The 12,097-nt window shown below is 40.3% G+C and overlaps 1 protein-coding gene and 1 pseudogene across 7 annotated transcripts in view; both read left to right on the forward strand.

Moving 5' to 3' along the window:
• Window positions 1-12,097, forward strand: part of MECOM (MDS1 and EVI1 complex locus) — a 637,339-nt gene that overhangs the window by 555,893 nt on the left and 69,349 nt on the right. The gene's annotated exons all lie outside the window — the stretch shown is intronic.
• LOC129643913 (histone-lysine N-methyltransferase SETMAR-like) lies at window positions 48-1,129 on the forward strand (annotated as a pseudogene).

Consider the following 12,097-nt stretch of genomic DNA (forward strand, 5'->3'; position numbering starts at 1 on the left):
AATGACATTACTTTCTATTTATTTTATATTTATTTTAGACTAGGGAAATGATGTTAGACAAAAAGCAAATTCGAGCGACTTTCTTATTCTAGTTCAAAATAGGTCATAAAGCGGTGGAGACAACTCACAACATCAATAATGCATTTGGCCCTGGAACTGCTAACGAACGTATAGTGCAGTGGTTGTTCAAGAAGTTTTGCAAAGAGACAAGAGCGTCAAAGATGAGGAGTGCAGTGGTGGGCCATTGGAAGTTGACAATGATCAATTGAAAGTAGTTATAGAAGCTGATCCTCTTACAACTACCCAAGAAATTGCCAAAGAACTCAAGGTGGCCCATTCTACAGCTGTTCAGCATTTGAAGGAAATTGGAAAGGTGAAAAAGCTCAATAAGTGGGTGCATCATGACAGAAAATCAAAAAAATTGTCGTTTTCAAGTATTGTCTTCTCTTAGTCTATTCAACAACAATAAACCATTTCTCAGTCAGATTGTGACCTGTGATGAAAAGTGGATTTTATATGACAACTGGAAACAACCAGCTTAGTGGTTGGTCTGAGAAGAAGCTCCAAAGTACTTCCCAAAGCCAAACTTACACCAAAAAAAGGCGATGGTTACTGTTTTGGTGGTCTGCTGTTGGTTTGATTCACTACAGCTTTCTGAATCCTGGTGAAACCATTACATCTGAGAAGTTTGCTCAGCACATTGATGAGATGCACTGAAAAATTCAATGCCTGCAGCCAGCATTGGTCAACAGAATGGGCCCAAATCTCCATGAAAAAACCCAATAGTATGTTCCACAAGCAACGCTTCAAAAGTTGAATGAATTGGGCTATGCAGTTTTGCCTCATTGGCCATATTCACTTGACCTCTTGCCAACCAGCTACCACTTCGTCAAGCATCTCAACAAATTTTTGCAGGGAAAACGTTTCCACAACCAGCATGAGAAAGAAAAATGCTTTCCAAGAGTTCCTTGAATCCTGAAGCACAAATTTTTATGCTACAGGAATAAACAAACTTATTTCTTATTGGCAAAAATGTGTTGATTTGAATAGTTCCTATTTTAGTTAATAAAGATGTGTTTGAGCCTAGTTATTATGATTTAAAATCCACAGTCCAAAGCCGCAATTATGTTTGCACCAACCTAATAGACTTTTACAGCACTTACCAATTTGACATTCATTGTGAGGCTCCAAGAGGGAGCCTCTTAGAGTTCATTGGTATTGCATAGAATAAGCCTCTTTGACTCAGCTGACCGGCAAACACATTTTCAGGGAATACCTGGTAACAAGTCATGATGAGAAAATGCTGGTGTGAAGCATGTTTTATGCCATCAAACAGCTTTGTAAGTAGATCAGCAGATGACAGAAATATCCCAAATGACTCTCAATATGAAGACTGACTAGTGAATGATTTTCATAATGAATACTGTAAGAACTTCAAGAAAGGGGGCCTGGAGGGCTATGTATGAGCTCAACAAATAGAACTCTGACTTCTCCTTGATCTATTTTTTAATTTCAATATTTGTGAGTGTCAGAGATAAGTAAAATGAAGTAAAATAAATGAACACAGTTATATGAGCTTCCACTCATCTCCCTGGTTGTTAACTAGAGTTCAAAATTTGAGTAGAGGGAAGAACCAGACAATGGGCCCGGAAAGATAAACTTGGCATCCACTTATAGAGAATTTTCTAGCAAATTAGGAACACTTAGAGCTGCAGTCCATGGGGTTGCGAAGAGTCAGACATGACTGAGCAACTTCACTTTCACTTGTCTCTTTCATGCATTGGGGAAGGAAATGGCAACCCACTCCAGTATTCTTGCCTGGAGAATCCCAGGGATGGGGGAGCCTGATGGGCTGCCGTCTATGGGGTTGCACAGAGTTGGACATGACTGAAGCGACTTAGCAGCAGCAGCAGCAGAGTTTTTATTAGTGTGGTTTTTCTTTTTTTTTACCTTTTTTTTTAGGTAAAGCAAAACATTGTCATAACTCTGTTACTCAAGAAGACTAAGATTTGGTATAAAGATGCCACACAATTCAGGCCTAAAAAGATAAGGTTCTCCATCAAGGCAGTGCCCAGTGGGAAGGTGAGGGCCCTAGAGAAACAATTTAAGAGTCAATGGCTGCTCACTGGGGATAAGAAAAAGGGAGGCATGGCAGATATTGTCCAGGCTTGGTACCTATATAAATGGCCAACTTGAATAATTGGTACAGAAACATCAACATGGGTGGGTGGGGGGAGCAACAAAGTGCTACTCCTGGGAAACAGCAGTGATGGAAATGTCTATCTCTAGTTTCCCTAAAAGGGAATTACCAGTGTATCAATTGATTCCCATGGGGGAACAGTGGAAAACAGTCCAGTTTTCATAGATATTAAATATAACAATGCCTGATACACTTGGCTGTCCTTGCAGCACAGTTCAAAGGTAGTTTAGCCTGTTCTGCAAAGATGATACTCAAGATGTGAATATGAAAGAAACTTGATTCCACCCTTAAGAATCTAACTATGCCATGATCAGTTGTGTCCGACTCTCTGCCACCCTATACACGGTAGCCCACCAGGCTCCTCTGTCCATAGGATTTTCCAGGCAAGAGTACTGGAGGGGGTTGCCATTTTCTACTCCAGTGGATCTTCCCACTCTGCCACCCTATACACGGTAGCCCACCAGGCTCCTCTGTCCATAGGATTTTCCAGGCAAGAGTACTGGAGGGGGTTGCCATTTTCTACTCCAGTGGATCTTCCCAACTCAGAGATTAAACCTGCGTCTCCTGAGTCTCTTGCATTACAGGAAGATTCTTTACCTGCTGAGCTATAGAAAAAACAAGAGAGTTCCAGAAAAACATCTACTTCTTTATTGACCATGCCAAAGACTTTGACTGTATGGATCACAACAAACTGTAGAAAATTCTTCAAGAGATAGGAATACCAGACCACCTTACCAGCCTCCTGAGAAATCTGTATGCAGGTCAAGAAGCAACAGTTATAACTGGACATGCAACAATGGACTGGTTCCAAATTGGGAAAGGAGTATGTCAAGGCTGTATATTGTCACCCTGCTTATTTAGCTTATATGCAGAGTACATCATGTGAAATGCTGGACTGGAGGAAGCACAAACTGGAATCAAGATTGCTGGGAGAAATAGCAATAACCTCAGATATGCAGATGACACCACCCTTATGTTAGAAAGTAAAGAGGAACTAAAGAGACTCTTGATGAAAGTGAAAGAGAGTGAAAACCCTGGCTTAAAACTCAACATTCAAAAAACAAATTCATGGCTTCCTGTCCCATCTCTTCATGGAAAATAGATGGGGAAACAATGGAAACAGTGACAGACTCTACTTTCTTGGGCTTCAAAATCACTGCAGATGGTGATTGCAGCCATGAAATTGAGAGACGCTTGCTCCTTGGAGGAAAAGCTATGACCAACCTAGACAGCATATTAAAAAGCAGAGACATTACTTTGCCAACAAAAGTCCATCTAGTCAAAGGTATGATTTTTCCAGTGGTCATGTATGGATGTGAGGGTTGGACTATAAAGAAAACTGAGCGCCGAAGAATTGATGCTTTTGAACTGTGGTGTTGGAGAAGACTCCTGAGCGTCCCTTGGACTGCAAGGAGATCCAACCAGTCCATCCTAAAGGAAATCAGTCCTGAATATTCCCTGGAAGGACTGATGCTGAAGCTGAAACTCCAAAACTTTGGCCACATGATGTGAAGAACTAACTCATTTGAAAAGATCTTGATGCTGGGAAAGATTGAGGGCAGGAGCAGAAGGGGATGACAGAGAATGAGATGGTTGGATGGCATCACTCATTTGATGGACATGAGTTTGATGGACAGGGAAGCCTGGGGTGCTGCAGTCCATGGGGTCACAAAGCGTCAGACAGGGTTGAATGACTGAACTGAACAGAAGTATCTTACAATGACCCTTTAAGGAGGATCACTGATGATTTTAATAATGGATACAAAAGAGCATTACAGATACAACTGTTAAGTAAAGTCTAACTGGCTATCAACCAGAAGAGAAGCACAGATACGTTTGTGTGTGTATGTGTGTGTGTGTGTTCAGTCGCTCAGTCATGTCTGACTCTGTGTGGCCTCATGGACTGTAGCCCGCCAGGATCCTATGTCCATGGAGTTTTCCAAGCAAGAATACTGGAATGGGTTGCCAGTTCCTCCTTCAAGGGATCTTCCCAACCCAGGGATTGATCCCAAGTCTCTTGGGTCTCCTGAATTGGCAGGTGGATTCTTTACCACTACTATCACCTGGAAAGCCCTGAGAAGCACAGATAATTAGGGATAAAAGATAAAAAGGTCAAACCTGGTTGTTAGGGATTGGTGGGCACAGAGGTGACTTTGAAGTATAGATAACATTTCATCCAAGATAATGAAGGTAACATAAATTATAGTCTAAGGAACATTAATGATTATAATTACAATTATATTAGTAATACCAGTAATAATAACAGCTATTTCTCATTGATCATATGCTATGTGCCATGCATGACTTTAAGTAATTTATATATATTACCCCATTTCATTTTCAAAAAATAGAAAGAGTTAATACTGAATTGTGAGGCAACTGAAACCCACTGAAAAATTTTGAGCAGAGGAATGAGTAATAGCTGATGCTTGGAAAAATTAACAATGTTGAGCATAAACTGATGGGTGGGTGAGTGATGGTCAGAATGGGAAGTCATTGTCATAATTCGGACTAGGAGGTAACAAGCATCCACGTTAAGCATCCAAACTACATAGGAATGAAAATCAAGGACCCGATACATTTTGTCAACAAACAGCTACTGAATATCTACTGCATGTCTGGCATTATGTTAGTTCAGTTCAATTTGGTCGCTTAGTCGTGTCCTACTCTTTGAGACCCCATGTACTGCAGCACTCCAGGCCTCCCTGTCCATCACCAACTCCTGGAGCTTACTCAAACTCTTGTCCATCGTGTTGGTGGTACCATCCAACCATCTCATCCTCCGTTGTCCCCTACTCCTCCTGCCTTCAATCTTTCCCACCATCAGGGTCTTTTCCCATGAGTTGCTTCTTTGCATCAGGTGGCCAAACTATTGGAGTTTCAGCTTCAGCATCAGTCCTTCCAGTGAATATTCAGGACTGATTTCCTTTAGGATGGACTGGTTGGATCTCCTTGCAGTCCAAGGGACTCTCAAGAGTCTTCTCCAACACCACAATTCTTTGGCGTTCAGCTTTCTTTATAGTCCAACTCTCACATCCATACATGACTACTGGAAAAATCATAGCTTTGACTAGAGGGACCTTTACTGGCAAAGTAATGTCTCTGCTTTTTATTATGCTGTCTAGGTTGGTCATAACTTTTCTTCCAAGGAGCAAGCGTCTTTTAATTTCATGGCTGCAGTCACCATCTACAGTGATTTTGGAACCTCAAAAAATAAAGCCTGTCACTATTTCCATTGTTTCCCCATCTATTTGCCATGAAGTGATGGGACTCTATGCCCTGATCTTAGTTTTCTGAATGTTGAGTTTTAAGTCAGCTTTTTCACTCTTCTCTTTCACTTTCATCAAGAGGCTCTTTAGTTCTTCTTCACTTTCTGCCATAAGGGTGGTGTCATCTGTATATCTGAGGTTCTTGATATTTCTCCTGGCAATCTTGATGATATTATGTTAGAGGCAGAGGCATTATGTTAGGCTCTGGGCAACAGAGACAAATAAGAGAAACACAATTCTTGCCCTCCTGGCACTTAAAGTTCCCCAATAGGACACCGTAGAGAATACATTCCCGGGCCTAAATAACAAATACTGACTGAAAAATAGTCTTGGTGTGTGTATGTGTGTGTGCGTGCACGCACATACCTGGCCTTCTACCACAGTTTTTAGAGCTCTTGGATCTCAATGATATTTCACCTCTGTCTCTGAATTCTCCTTCTTACTGATTGGCAGAGAACACAGTGGGTGGGACAGAGGAAACCCAGCTGCAAGCCAGACAGAGACGGACATCTTTGGGGGTAGCACAGCTTGAGAGAAAAGAAACATTTTTCTTAAAATTCTTCTCTCCATAGGTCAGGGTAAGGATTAGGGCAACTGACATTGGAATGGAAGAAAGAGGATAGAAAAATACTTACAGTTTTCTGTTCCTTAAAGTATAGCCAGACCATCTTCCTCATTGTATGTGGATGTAAATCTAGTCTAACCCATTACACAAACATGAAAACTGTGAAACTCAGTGTTTTGACCTGTTCCCATGAACTCAGAGCAGCTCGCACTCATATTACCCAATTTATTTTCCCAACATTCTTAGTAGGCTGATATTATGAAACTTTCATAGAAACCAACTCAAAGGTTAAGTGACTTGCCCAAAGACACACAGCTAGGAGAAGAAATGGGAGCAGAGAAAGGACTTCCAGCTCACTTTTCCCACAGTATTAAGAGTCTAAAAGCACTCTGAATGGTGTTTCTAGAGCCTCAGGAAAGAAGCTGACCCTGGATTTATTACATAATGTGCTAAATGCTATCTTGAAAGATTGACTTAATTTAAATTGATAAAATAATAAAACATGAATGCCTAATGGTTGAGGTTAATCCCCAAAGCCTTAATTTAGTACCTTAATTCTTTGGTCTAAAGTTAGGAGGAATGAGGGATTTGGCTTTTTGAGACTAATTATAATCAAGATGGTAATTTTTGTTCAGTGATCTAAAAATGCTTATTATCTGAACAACCAGATTGATGTGTTATGTTTTACTATGAATATTTATTTCTCAGTTTTATGAATATATTTACTCATCATTTTTTTCTTGAATGTATCTTTTAATGTATATGCCTCATTGCATTAAAGGGCTCAACTTTGGGGGAATAAGAAAGAGAATAATAATGATATTGTGTCTCTTTTTCTCTATCAAAATTTTACTTCAACATACTTTATGAAAGTTTTTATTTTATCACAGTGTTTTCATTTAAACTTGGTATAAATTTTTTGTTGTTGTTGTGCTTTTGCCACAAAATAACCACTCAGCATAATAGCTTAGGACTGAAATACATCAAAACAGCGCAACAAAAAATATTTAAAAATGGCAACCTTAATTGGAGTTTCAGAAATAAATCTCTGAGTGTAATAATTTATTCCCTAGAGCTGTTGTCTCAGCAAAGTATTTCATCTTAGTTTCTAAAGAGCTGCTAGTCATTACTAAATATATTTAAAGTTGAAGCCAAAGAAAAGATCACATTTATTCTGGCCCAACTATATTTATGAGACACTCAATGGTTAAGAGCATCATCTGCATTTTTAAAAGATCAAATAGGCTATTATGTTTGTGTAGTTAATTAATGAAAAGGGAAGTAGGTAATGATTCACTCTGAAAACTTTTCTATCACAGTATCTGGGATCCCATGCTGGAAGGACAATAACGGGGTGCTAATTCTGAACGCACACAGGGCCGTCTGACAAAGACATGGAGATTTGTAGGAAATCAACCCTCCAGCAGTCCTGGCAAGCCAGACTGACCCTAGCAAATGAAAATAATCAAAAGTAATTAGAAGCGTGCTGGACTACTCCTCAGAGAGCCGGGCGGGAGAGTAAACATGCCTGAATCCTTGAGCCACTGCAAAGGCCCATGTCTGAGCTGTTAGGTGCCCTGACCTTGTCCACATAAAGATGTGATTTATGAAGTGCAGGGCACAGCAGCAGGGCTTCTGTCTTCTCCTGGAGAACCAAATTACTGAGGTGGAGATTAACATGCTTTCAGTCGGGCCCATTTCCAGACCAAGGGAAATTTTTTATTTACATTTTTTTTACCTTTAATTTCCTCTTTTCTTTTCTTTCTTTCCTTTTTTAAAAAACAGTTCCCCTACCCGTATAGATTAAAAAGAAAAAAATCAGACAAAGTTCATCAAAAGGAACCAGAAATCTCTCTCCTGAGCAGTGGTGATAATGTATGTTGGTGATCCGACATTCAGACATTCAGAGCTCTTTTTGTTTGTAAACTCTTACTGTGCACCACTCTTTTGCTGGGTTGACCTACCCACCATCACAGAATCCACTTTCAGATTTAGGGAGTCAAGCTTGTGGACTACTCTGATAAAAACGTATAAATTAAAATTAAACAAAATATGCTCTTTGATTCCACGGCTTTCCAATCTAGTTTGTCTTGTCTAAACATGATGTTTCATTACAAGGTTTACCTATTAAATGAAAAGATTTGACAGAAAAAAATTGTCGGTGGTCAAGAATTTGGGGCAAGGAAAGAGGAGAGGCAAATTGGAGCTTCTGTATTGGGAGAAATATTTATATGTAAATCGGTGGGAAGTCTCTTGGGTCCTAAAGATGCACTTGTATTTTTTTTCTTATCTTTGTCTCAGTTAAGTTAGGTAAGATTTTACAAAATCCTATTCTGACATGGAAAAGGAAGCATTGATTTTCTTTTTAAACACACATCAATATCCATACAGGAAGCTAATTTAATTAGCAAGCAGTTATTGTTCAGCCAAATGTCAATTTCTCAGATTATTTCATGCTTCTTGATGTGAACTGTATGCAGCAGGATTTAACAGGATTTCCATGAATGAAACTGCACTTGAGCAATGTAAAAATGCACTTGTATGTTCTTGAAAAGCTTAAAAAAGAAAAAAAAAAAGAAAGAAAGAAAAAAGAAAAAAAACAGTGTTAAAACAAAAATGTCAGGCTTGGAGTTCTGTGTATATTTAGCCTCCTCAAGAAAGCCAAAACTGCAGAATTAAGGGAACTCTACTTAGGCTGAGGTTATAAAGTGCCTTCCTCTATAAACTAAAAACATAATGTCAGGGTGAATGGGAACATACTTTATTAACTTTATGGTATTGAAAACTGCCAGCAAGTTGTCTTGTTTTTAAATATTGTCCTCTGCAGAGTGTTACAGGGCTGTTTGTCCACAGGAAGCCTATTAAAAGTGGACAGTGCAGTCATTTCATCTGGCTTTGGCTGGACTGCTTTTCTTTCCTTTAATGATGTGCTGGAATGTACCATGCCCATAGGGTCTCCATTAGCAGAACTTTTACTTCTGGGACAACCATGAAGTTTAAGGCTTAAAAGAGGCATCAGCTTACAGTCTTGTGGGAATCACTTGAATACTGGAGCACTAACTTCTTACTGCTTTAACTAATATATTGACTTATTTTAAATAAACAGTTATACAATGAAGGCAGAGCCAGTGGCCTTATTGGAAATCTTTGAGTCTTTTCAAGATTCTGCAGTCCACGCAGATAGGGGGAGGAAGGAAGGGGCATGAGGAGGGTTTATGCCCTTTTCAGACCGAGAAGAAAACACACTAACCTCTCCCACCCCAACCCTTCCATCAGCCAAATGTGGATCTTTGCAGCTCCCAGAAATCTGTCAAGTCACACTCCAACCTCCTATCTTCCAATGCCTTTTTCCTAGTAAACAACAATTAACAGAACAGGGCAGAAAAATCAATCGGTCTTTTTGGGAAAATGTTCTGAAAATATGGTTCTTTTTTTAAAAGCATTGCCGACAAGTCACTCTATGTGTGACAAATCACTCCCTGCTTTTAAGCTGTACATTTGTTGTATGTTCTCTTCTGTCCCCTTAATATTTAGATCATCTGTGCTGATACATGTTTGCAAATTAAAGCTGGTTTGAGATTATAGTAAAACCATTATTTTTAATAGCCCATTTCAAGGGCAACGCTAAACACTGCAGAACCGGCATGTTACTGATTACTGCTGAGCAGACAGCAGCTTTTGCAGATTAATTTGTAACTGGGAACTACTGTAAACAGATTTCACCAGAAATCCCAAGGAATAAAGGAAATTGGTGGTGGTATTTGTCTCCTTATATTTATTTATTGTTTTAGAAACCTCCTGATGGAGAGCGAGTTAACGGGGAAGAAAAGCAAGCCCCCCTGCAAAAACCTTTTCCTCCCGGCCCTCCGGCTCCTCTCTCTCCATGTCACTTCTGATCAGGAGAGGCAGGTCGGGGGTCTTCTCCTAAAGGGTTATTACTGAAATAGCCAGAGGCTCCTTCCATGATAATTAAGGCTCTTCTAGCTACTCTCACATTTCAGAACCCCATTTTTAAACTTCAAGTTGGGTCGTCAGGAAAAAGCGAGGTGATTGCCTTTCCGTGAAGGTATTATAATCAAAGAGGGGAGGGGTGGGTGGGGGAAGGAGAGAGAGAAGTAAAATTGAGGTTTGATGTTTGCCCAGGCCTTTCAGTCTTTCTCACAAGTTATTCAGTGGCGAACAAGACTGATGATGATATTAATAAAATAATAATGATGAGGCTAAATATCGCCTCTCTAGATCAATCTTTCAAGGAGAGAAAGTGTTAACTCTTTTGGCTTTGTCTGGGGAAGCGAATTTGATGCACAGAAATAGCCTTAGCTCAAGCTGGTGTCTGCCGGTCTGGGCTGCAGGGTGCACCGGTACAGGCTTGAGGCTCCGGAAGGCATGGGATCGCGCGCGAGGCGGAGGGCAGAGCCCAGCTGCCCGCGCCCGGCGGTCGGCAGCCGGTTCACCTGGGTGGCTGGAGGCCGCAGATGCCGCAACTTAATCCGGGTCACAACGCCATCTACCGGCTTGATGACACATCTGCAAGTACCCAGACCTTGAAAGTCGCCCCGCCTCCCCCACCCGAACCCAATATAAGGGGAAAAACTCGGAGGCCCTTTCCACGAAATCCTAATTTAGCCAGGAGCTGCCACTGATTCCATACGAACTTTTGTTTATCCACCATCATTTCCTCCTTTTCAGAGCAGCTTTGTAAAGGGCAAGGGGGCGGGGGCCAGAGGCTAGGGCGGGGGACTGGGGCGTTGAGCTCTCTCAGACCCCCTGATCAGGCCGCACTGTCTGAAGCAATCGGTTCCCCCAGATTACTTGTATTTAATACACAATGCATCATAAAACAAATCCCTCATCCTGACAGGAAGAAAATAGAACAGCTCATAGCTCGAGCCGGTCCAATTTATGGCTAAATTAAAAAAAAAAAAAAAAAAAAAAAGGCTCCTACAATGGGCAAGTTGAGGAAGGGCAGGAAATCAATGGCAGCAAACCGGGAGCTCTTAAAGGTTCTCAAGCGCCGAACTCTATGGGAATATCTGACCGGGTTTTAGGTTATTTACAAAGGATTTTTCCTGTCCTACCTACCACTGCTGTGCGATTTTCCCTCAAACAATGGCCATTATCTGAAATAACAGTTCAATGTCACAGATAACAGGCCACCGAAACGAATTAGTCACCACCTCTTGTCATTTTCTCCCCCTCCCCACATCCCTCCCTTTTGTTACTATTTTTGTTTTTAAATCAGCATTTTGGGGAAATATAGATCGACTAGATTTACATGTCTATTTGCACTTAGAGAAAACAAAAAGGGACTTGTACCGTCTCTCCGTGTGCAGATGAAGTGGAACATAAATGCGCTTTCCATCCTCTCTCTTCACCCCGCCCCCTCAAGTGTCCCTTTACTCGCTTACTTTGCTTAACTTTCCATTGTTGAGCTAAGTTGGATTTTGCCCATTTGTTTTTATGAATGGAGTTTGTGATTTTAAAAAGCGTTTATTTTCATTTAACCGGTGGATTTCACTAAAATGTCTAAGCTTGGCTAAAGTAAATCCATAGACACTTTTATTTTGCCATGCATTCCCTATAGTCTTTCTTCCAGTGTTGTTTCTGGAATGCGTTGATAAAAACAGAACATATATATTAGAAAATCATTAATCACCGGGTATTAGTTGTCCCCTCAAAAACATTCATGAGGTTAAAAGTTAAAAAATAATCTGAGTTATCAAAATTCCTTAATTCCACTTTGGGGCGTTCATGATGTTTTAGTTAATGTATTAAAGAATATGACAAAAACTCACGAAGCAATTGTCAACCTCTCTCGGCCCATAATAGGCTATCTGGGGAGGTTATATGCAAATAATGTTTCGGATTTTTAAAGTCCTTATAAGAAAAATATGATTTAAAAAGTAGCATGTTCTTCTGCTGACCTGTAATGGAGAGAATAGAGTACGAATTTCAATGATAATAATAAATACTTAGCAAAAAACTGGAACCGTCTTTTCCAACTTTTTAGGCTACTGTTTGCTGAGAATTTCTAAACGAATGATATTTAGCATGAGCCACAGT

The sequence above is a fragment of the Bubalus kerabau genome, chromosome 2, assembly GCF_029407905.1.
Source record: "Bubalus kerabau isolate K-KA32 ecotype Philippines breed swamp buffalo chromosome 2, PCC_UOA_SB_1v2, whole genome shotgun sequence".
NCBI lineage: Eukaryota > Metazoa > Chordata > Mammalia > Artiodactyla > Bovidae > Bubalus > Bubalus kerabau.